This window comes from Somniosus microcephalus, chromosome 19 (genome assembly GCF_052327205.1).
Source record: "Somniosus microcephalus isolate GS21.2 chromosome 19, FLI_Smic_1.0, whole genome shotgun sequence".
Classification (NCBI taxonomy): domain Eukaryota; kingdom Metazoa; phylum Chordata; class Chondrichthyes; order Squaliformes; family Somniosidae; genus Somniosus; species Somniosus microcephalus.
Window position 1 is genome coordinate 36,407,722 of NC_141005.1, and position 7,539 is coordinate 36,415,260.

Here is a 7,539-nt window from a genome sequence, read left to right on the forward strand (position 1 = left end):
CCACTCTGCAGTATAACGCATATATGTTTAGATGTGAGAATGCGTTGAACACAGAAATATTTATTTAAATGACGCATGCTGATAACCTGCTGCCTAAAGATTTGTTGCTGGGATTTGTTTCCCACTGTTTGAGTGAGCATTGACTATTGGTAACTGAGCCACTAGATGGACCAGCTTGTGAATACTTTTTCATGGTCTTGGAGCAGACAGATTGTTAGCAAGCAGCAGTGGCATTGGTGTTTTTCACTGAGTAGGCTTTGGTTCACCCCACCCACCTCTCCCAGCTGAAGGAAAGTTGATGGTGAGAAGCAAGAAATGTGAGTGGTTTCCTACAAATGTTTATTTTAAAACTCATTTATCGAAGCAAACGGGGTCCAAGTAGTTCATAACTTGGATCTGATTTGCCATTATAAACAGTGCAGTTTTGCTGCTGTTGAGAGTTTTTGGAAATTCACATTTTTGACAAGTTTGCAAAAGCCAGTGCTTAGTGAACTGTGTCCTTCCCTGTCATCTATATATATAAAACGGTCTGTCTGTCTGTACAATCAAAAGTTATAGAGCGTACCTACGCATATGTTATATCAAAAGAAAGCTTATCATTAGGGGAGTCCAATAGGCGTATTTACTTTTTGGTCAGACAAAAATTGTTCGGACAGTATACAAAAAAGGTTCAAAAAACGGCAACATTCCGCTCATTAGCGTTGAGTGACGTGATGGTTGACCAATCGTACAGGGGATTAACCTGATGGTTGACCAATCGGTGCATCACGGGGGGTGTTTCATTGCGTGTGTGGGCAGGCTTAATCCTTCTGAGCTAAGGTGAGTGGCCGCCATCTTGATTCCTAACGATTTATTTTTCCCACTTTGTGTCTTTTATTTTTCCCACTTTCTGTGTGTGGAGGGGAAGTTGTTTTTTAAAAAAAAAAAGTAAATTAATTTGTAAATACTTTTTCTAAGCTGATTAATTTTCCTACCTTTCACCCTCTTTTTTTTCCTCTTGACTCGCTACCTCCGCCGGGCGCCGCAACCTTGGAGGCTTACCCCACCTGCAGGCCTCGAAGCCTCGGCCTCTCCTAGCCAGCCACGCCCGAGCTAGACACCGCCCGTCCCGTCCTGTCCCGCCCCGTGATCGCTGCCATCTTGGTAAAAGCTGGCGGCGCAGGGCTGAGCTGAGCGAAGCCATCTCCGCCATCTTAGTAAAGGCTGGCGGGGCGGGAGTCGGCGCGCGCATCAACGTCGGCCTGGAGCGTGACCTGAGCTAAGGTGAGTCAGGCCGGGCCTCACGCGCTAGGCCGCGCACTGGCCGGCCCTGAGGCGCTGATCGGTGGAGGGGGGTGAGGGAGAGGAGAGGGGGGGTGAGGGGGGGGGTGAGGAGGGGGGGTGAGGGAGGGGGGGGGGTGAGGGAGGGGGAGGAGAGGGGGGTGCGAGGGAGGGGGAGGAGAGGGGGGTGCGAGGGAGGGGGAGGAGAGGGGGGTGCGAGGGAGGGAGAGGAGAGGGGGGTGCGAGGGAGGGAGAGGAGAGGGGGGTGCGAGGGAGGGAGAGGAGAGGGGGGTGCGAGGGAGGGAGAGGAGAGGGGGGTGCGAGGGAGGGAGAGGAGAGGGGGGTGCGAGGGAGGGAGGAGAGGGGGGTGCGAGGGAGGGAGGGGAGAGGCGAGGGAGGGAGGGAGGGGAGAGGCGAGGGAGGGAGGGGGGCGAGGGGGGTGCGAGGGAGGGAGGGGGGCGAGGGGGGTGCGAGGGAGGGAGAGGAGAGGGGGGTGCGAGGGAGGGAGAGGAGAGGGGGGTGCGAGGGAGGGAGAGGAGAGGGGGGGGCGAGGGAGGGAGCGGAGAGGGGGGGGCGAGGGAGGGAGAGGAGAGGGGGGGGCGAGGGAGGGGAGAGGAGGGGGGGAGGGGAGAGGAGGGGGGGCGAGGGAGAGGAGGGGGGGGGCGAGGGAGAGGAGGGGGGGCGAGGGAGAGGAGGGGGGGGGCGAGGGAGGGGAGAGGAGGGGGGAGAGGAGGGGGGGCGAGGAGGGGGGGGCGAGGGAGGGGAGAGGAGAGGGGGGGGCGAGGAGGGGGGGGGCGAGGAGGGGGGGGGCGAGGGAGAGGAGGGGGGGCGAGGGAGAGGAGGGGGGGGCGAGGGAGGGGAGAGGAGGGGGGGCGAGGAGGGGGGGGCGAGGAGGGGAGAGGAGAGGGGGGGGCGAGGGAGGGGAGAGGAGAGGAGGGGGGGGCGAGGGAGGGGAGGGGAGAGGAGGGGGGGGGCGAGGGAGGGAGAGGAGGGGGGGGCGAGGGAGGGGAGGGGAGAGGAGGGGGGGCGAGGGAGGGGAGAGGAGAGGAGGGGGGGCGAGGGAGGGGAGAGGAGAGGAGGGGGGGCGAGGGAGGGGAGAGGAGAGGAGGGGGGGGCGAGGGAGGGGAGAGGAGGGGGGGGCGAGGGAGGGGAGAGGAGGGGGGGGCGAGGGAGGGGAGAGGAGGGGGGGGGCGAGGGAGGGGAGAGGAGAGGGGGGGGCGAGGGAGGGGAGAGGAGAGGGAGGGGAGAGGAGAGGGGGGGCGAGGGAGGGGAGAGGAGAGGGAGGGGAGAGGAGAGGGGGGGCGAGGGAGGGGAGAGGAGAGGGAGGGGAGAGGAGAGGAGGGGGGAGGGGAGAGGAGAGGAGAGGGGGGGGCGAGGGAGGGGAGAGGAGAGGGGGGGGGCGAGGGAGGGGAGAGGAGAGGGGGGAGGGGCGAGGGAGGGGAGAGGAGAGGGGGGAGAGGAGAGGGGGGGGCGAGGGAGGGGAGAGGAGAGGAGAGGAGGGGAGAGGAGAGGGGGGGCGAGGGGAGAGGAGAGGGGGGCGAGGGGAGAGGAGAGGGGGGGGCGAGGGAGGGGAGAGGAGAGGGGGGGCAGGGGAGGGGAGAGGAGAGAGGGGGGGGCGAGGGACGGGAGAGGAGAGAGGGGGGGGCGAGGGAGGGGAGAGGGAGGGGAGAGGAGAGAGAGAGGAGAGAGGAGGGGAGAGGAGAGAGGGGGGGAGGGGAGAGGAGAGGGGGGGAGGGGAGAGGAGAGGGGGGGCGGGGGAGGGGAGAGGAGAGGGGGGGCGAGGGAGGGGAGGGGAGAGGAGAGGGGGGGCGAGGGAGGGGAGAGGAGAGGAGAGGGGGGCGAGGGAGTGGAGAGGAGGGGGGGGCGAGGGAGGGGGGGCGAGGGAGGGGAGAGGAGGGGGGGCGAGGGAGGGGAGAGGAGGGGCGAGGGAGGGGAGAGGAGAGGGGGGAGAGGAGAGGGGGGGGCGAGGGAGAGGAGAGGAGAGGGGGGCGAGGGGAGAGGAGGGGGCGGGCGAGGGAGGGGAGAGGAGAGGGGGGGCGAGGGAGGGGAGGGAGAGGAGAGGGGGGGGCGAGGGAGGGGAGAGGAGAGAGGGGGGGGCGAGGGAGGGGAGGGGAGAGGAGGGGAGAGGAGAGAGGGAGGGGAGAGGAGAGAGGGGAGGGGGGGGCGGGGGAGAGGAGAGGGGGGGGCGAGGGAGGGGAGAGGAGAGAGGGGGGGGCGAGGGAGGGGAGGGGAGAGGAGAGAGGGAGGGGAGAGGAGAGAGGGAGGGGAGAGGAGAGAGGGGAGAGGGGGGGCGGGGGAGAGGAGAGGGGGGGCGGGGGAGGGGAGAGGAGAGGGGGGGCGAGGGAGGGGAGAGGAGAGGGGGGGGCGAGGGAGGGGAGGGGAGAGGAGAGGGGGGGCGAGGGAGGGGAGAGAAGAGGAGAGGGGGGCGAGGGAGGGGAGAGGAGGGGGGGGCGAGGGAGGGGGGGTGAGGGAGGGGAGAGGAGAGGGGGGGTGAGGGAGGGGAGAGGAGGGGGGGCGAGGGAGGGGAGAGGAGAGGAGGGGGGCGAGGGAGGGGAGAGGAGAGGAGGGGGGGCGAGGGAGGGGAGAGGAGAGGAGGGGGGGCGAGGGAGGGGAGAGGAGAGAGGGAGGGGAGAGGAGAGAGGGGAGAGGGGGGGCGGGGGAGAGGAGAGGGGGGGCGGGGGAGGGGAGAGGAGAGGGGGGGCGAGGAGGGGAGGGGAGAGGAGAGGGGGGGCGAGGGAGGGGAGAGGAGAGGAGAGGGGGGCGAGGGAGGGGAGAGGAGGGGGGGGGCGAGGGAGGGGGGTGAGGGAGGGGAGAGGAGGGGGGGCGAGGGAGGGGAGAGGAGAGGAGGGGGGGCGAGGGAGGGGAGAGGAGAGGAGGGGGGGGCGAGGGAGAGGAGGGGGGGGCGAGGGAGGGGAGAGAGGAGAGGGGGGGGAGAGGGAGAGGAGGGGGGGGCGAGGGAGGGGAGAGGAGGGGGAGGGCGAGGGAGGGGAGAGGAGAGGGGGGAGAGGAGAGGGGGGGGCGAGGGAGAGGAGAGGAGAGGGGGGGCGAGGGGAGAGGAGAGGGGGGGGCGAGGGAGGGGAGAGGAGAGGGGGGGCGAGGGAGGGGAGGGGAGAGGAGAGGGGGGGCGAGGGAGGGGAGAGGAGAGAGGGGGGGGCGAGGGAGGGGAGAGGAGAGAGAGAGAGAGGGAGGGGAGAGGAGAGAGAGAGGGGGGAGGGGAGAGGAGAGGGGAGGGGAGAGGAGAGGGGGGGGAGGGGAGAGGAGAGGGGGGGGAGGGGAGAGGAGAGGAGAGGGGGGGAGGGAGAGGAGAGGGGGGGGCGGGGAGGGGAGAGGAGAGGAGAGGGGGGCGAGGGAGGGGAGAGGAGAGGGGGGGCGAGGGAGGGGAGGGGAGGGGGGGGGCGAGGGAGGGGAGGGGAGAGGGGGGGCGAGGGAGGGGAGAGGAGAGGGGGGCGAGGGAGGGGAGAGGAGAGGGGGGGCGAGGGAGGGGAGAGGAGAGGGGGGGCGAGGGAGAGGAGAGGAGGGAGGGGAGAGAGGAGAGGGGGGGCGAGGGAGGGGAGAGGGGGGGGCGAGGGAGGGGAGAGGAGAGAGGGGGAGAGAGGGAGGGGAGAGGAGAGGGGGGCGAGGGAGGGGAGAGGAGAGGGGGGCGAGGGAGGGAGAGGAGAGGGGGGGCGAGGGAGGGGAGAGGAGAGGGGGGGCGAGGGAGGGGAGAGAGGAGAGGGGGGGCGAGGGAGGGGAGAGGAGAGAGGGGGGGCGAGGGAGGGAGAGGAGAGAGGGGGGGCGAGGGAGGGGAGAGGAGAGGAGAGAGGGAGAGGAGAGAGGAGGGGAGAGGAGAGGGGGGGCGGGGAGGGAGAGGAGAGGGGGGGCGAGGGAGGGGAGGGGAGAGGAGAGGAGGGGAGGGGAGAGGAGAGGGGGCGAGGGAGGGGAGAGGAGAGGGGGGGCTAGGGAGGGGAGAGGAGAGGGGGGGCGAGGGAGGGGAGAGGAGAGGGGGGGCGAGGGAGGGGAGAGGAGAGGGGGGGCGAGGGAGGGGAGAGGAGAGGGGGGGCGAGGGAGGGGAGAGGAGAGGGGGGGCGAGGGAGGGGAGAGGAGAGGGGGGGCGAGGGAGGGGAGAGGAGAGGGGGGGGCGAGGGAGGGGAGAGGAGAGGGGGGGCGAGGGAGGGGAGAGAGAGGGAGGGAGAGGAGAGGGGGGCGAGGGAGGGGAGAGGAGAGGGGGGGCTAGGGAGGGGAGAGGAGAGGGGGGGCGAGGGAGGGGAGAGGAGGGGGGGCGAGGGAGGGGAGAGGAGAGGGGGGGCGAGGGAGGGGAGAGGAGAGGGGGGGCGAGGGAGGGGAGAGGAGAGGGGGGCGAGGGAGGGAGAGGAGAGGGGGGGGCGAGGGAGGGGAGAGGAGAGGGGGGCGAGGGAGGGGTGAGGAGAGGGGGGCGAGGGAGGGGAGAGGAGAGGAGAGGGGGGCGAGGGAGGGGAGAGGAGAGGGGGGGCGAGGGAGGGGAGAGGAGAGGGGGGGGCGAGAGGGGGACGAGGGAGAGGAGAGGGGGGACGAGGGAGGGGAGAGGAGAGGGGGGGGCGAGGGAGGGGAGAGGAGAGGGGGGGCGAGGGAGGGGGCGAGGGAGGGGAGAGGAGAGGGGGGCGAGGGAGGGGAGAGGAGAGGGGGGGCGAGGGAGGGGAGAGGAGAGGGGAGGGCGAGGGAGGGAGGAGAGGGGAGGGCGAGGGAGGGGAGAGGAGAGGGGGGGGCGAGGGAGGGGAGAGGAGAGGGGGAGCGAGGGAGGGGAGAGGAGGGGGGGGCGAGGGAGGGGAGAGGAGAGGGGGGGAGAGGGGGGGCGAGGGAGGGGAGAGGAGAGGGGGGGGCGAGAGGGGGGGACGAGGAGGGGAGAGGAGAGGGGGGGGCGAGGGAGGGGAGAGGAGAGGGGGGGGCGAGGGAGGGGAGAGGAGAGGGGGGCGAGGGAGGGGAGAGGGAGGGGAGGCGAGGAGAGGAGAGGGGGGGGCGAGGGAGGGGAGAGGAGAGGGGGGGCGAGGGAGGGGAGAGGAGAGGGGGGAGCGAGGGGAGGGAGAGGAGGGGGGCGAGGGAGGGGAGAGGAGAGGGGGGGGCGAGGGAGGGGAGAGGAGAGGGGGGGCGAGGGAGGGGAGAGGAGGGGGGGGCGAGGGAGGGGAGAGGGAGGGGGCGAGGGAGGAGGAGAGGGGGGGCGAGGGAGGGGGAGAGGAGAGGGGGGGGCGAGGGAGGGGAGGGAGAGGAGGGGGGGCGAGGGAGGGAGAGGAGAGGGGGGGCGAGGGAGGGAGGGGGGGCGAGGGAGGGGAGAGGAGAGGGGGGGGCGAGGGAGGGGAGAGGAGAGGGGGGGCGAGGGAGGGGAGAGGAGGGGGGGCGAGGGAGGGGAGAGGAGAGGGGGGGCGAGGAGGGGGAGGGGAGAGGAGAGGGGGGGGCGAGGGAGGGGAGAGGAGAGGGGGGGCGAGGGAGGGGAGAGGGAGAGGAGGGGGGCGAGGGAGGGGAGAGGAGAGGGGGGCGAGGGAGGGAGGGGAGAGGAGAGGGGGGCGAGGGAGGGGAGAGGAGGAGGGGGGCGAGGGAGAGGGAGAGGAGAGGGGGGGCGAGGGAGGGGGGAGAGGAGAGGGGGGGCGAGGGAGGGGAGAGGAGAGGGGGGGGAGGGAGGGAGGGGAGAGGAGAGGGGGGGGCGAGGGAGGGGGAGGAGAGGGGGGGCGAGGAGGGAGAGGGGGAGAGGGAGAGGGGGGGAGAGGGAGAGGGGGGGAGAGGAGAGGGGGGGCGAGAGGAGAGGGGGAGGGCGAGGGAGGGGAGAGGGAGAGGAGGGGGGGGCGAGGGAGGGGAGGGGAGAGGAGAGGGGGGGCGAGGGAGGGAGGGAGAGGAGAGGGGGGGCGAGGGAGGGGAGAGGAGAGGGGGGCGGGAGGGGAGAGGAGGGGGAGAGGGGGGGAGGGGGGCGAGGGAGGGGAGAGGGAGGGGGGGAGAGGGGGAGAGGAGGGGGAGGGAGAGGGGTGGCGAGGGAGGGGGCGAGGGAGGGGAGAGGGGGGGCGAGGAGAGGGGAGAGGAGGGGGAGGGGAGAGGAGGGGGGGGCGAGGGAGGGGAGGGGAGAGGGGGGGGCGAGGGAGGGGAGAGGAGGGGGGGCGAGGGAGGGGAGAGGAGAGGGGGGGGAGAGGAGAGGGGGGGAGGGAGAGAGGAGGGGGGGGAGGGGAGAGGAGGGGGGGAGGGGCGAGGGAGGGAGAGGAGAGGGGGGGCGAGAGGGCGAGGGAGGGGAGAGGGAGGGGGGGGAGAGGAGAGGGGGGGAGGGAGGGGAGAGGAGAGGGGGGG

At 71.2% G+C, this 7,539-nt stretch overlaps 1 protein-coding gene across 6 annotated transcripts in view; it reads left to right on the forward strand.

Annotated features, from left to right (window-relative positions):
• brap (BRCA1 associated protein) overlaps positions 1 to 7,539 on the forward strand; it is a 69,647-nt gene that overhangs the window by 30,778 nt on the left and 31,330 nt on the right. The window lies entirely within an intron of this gene.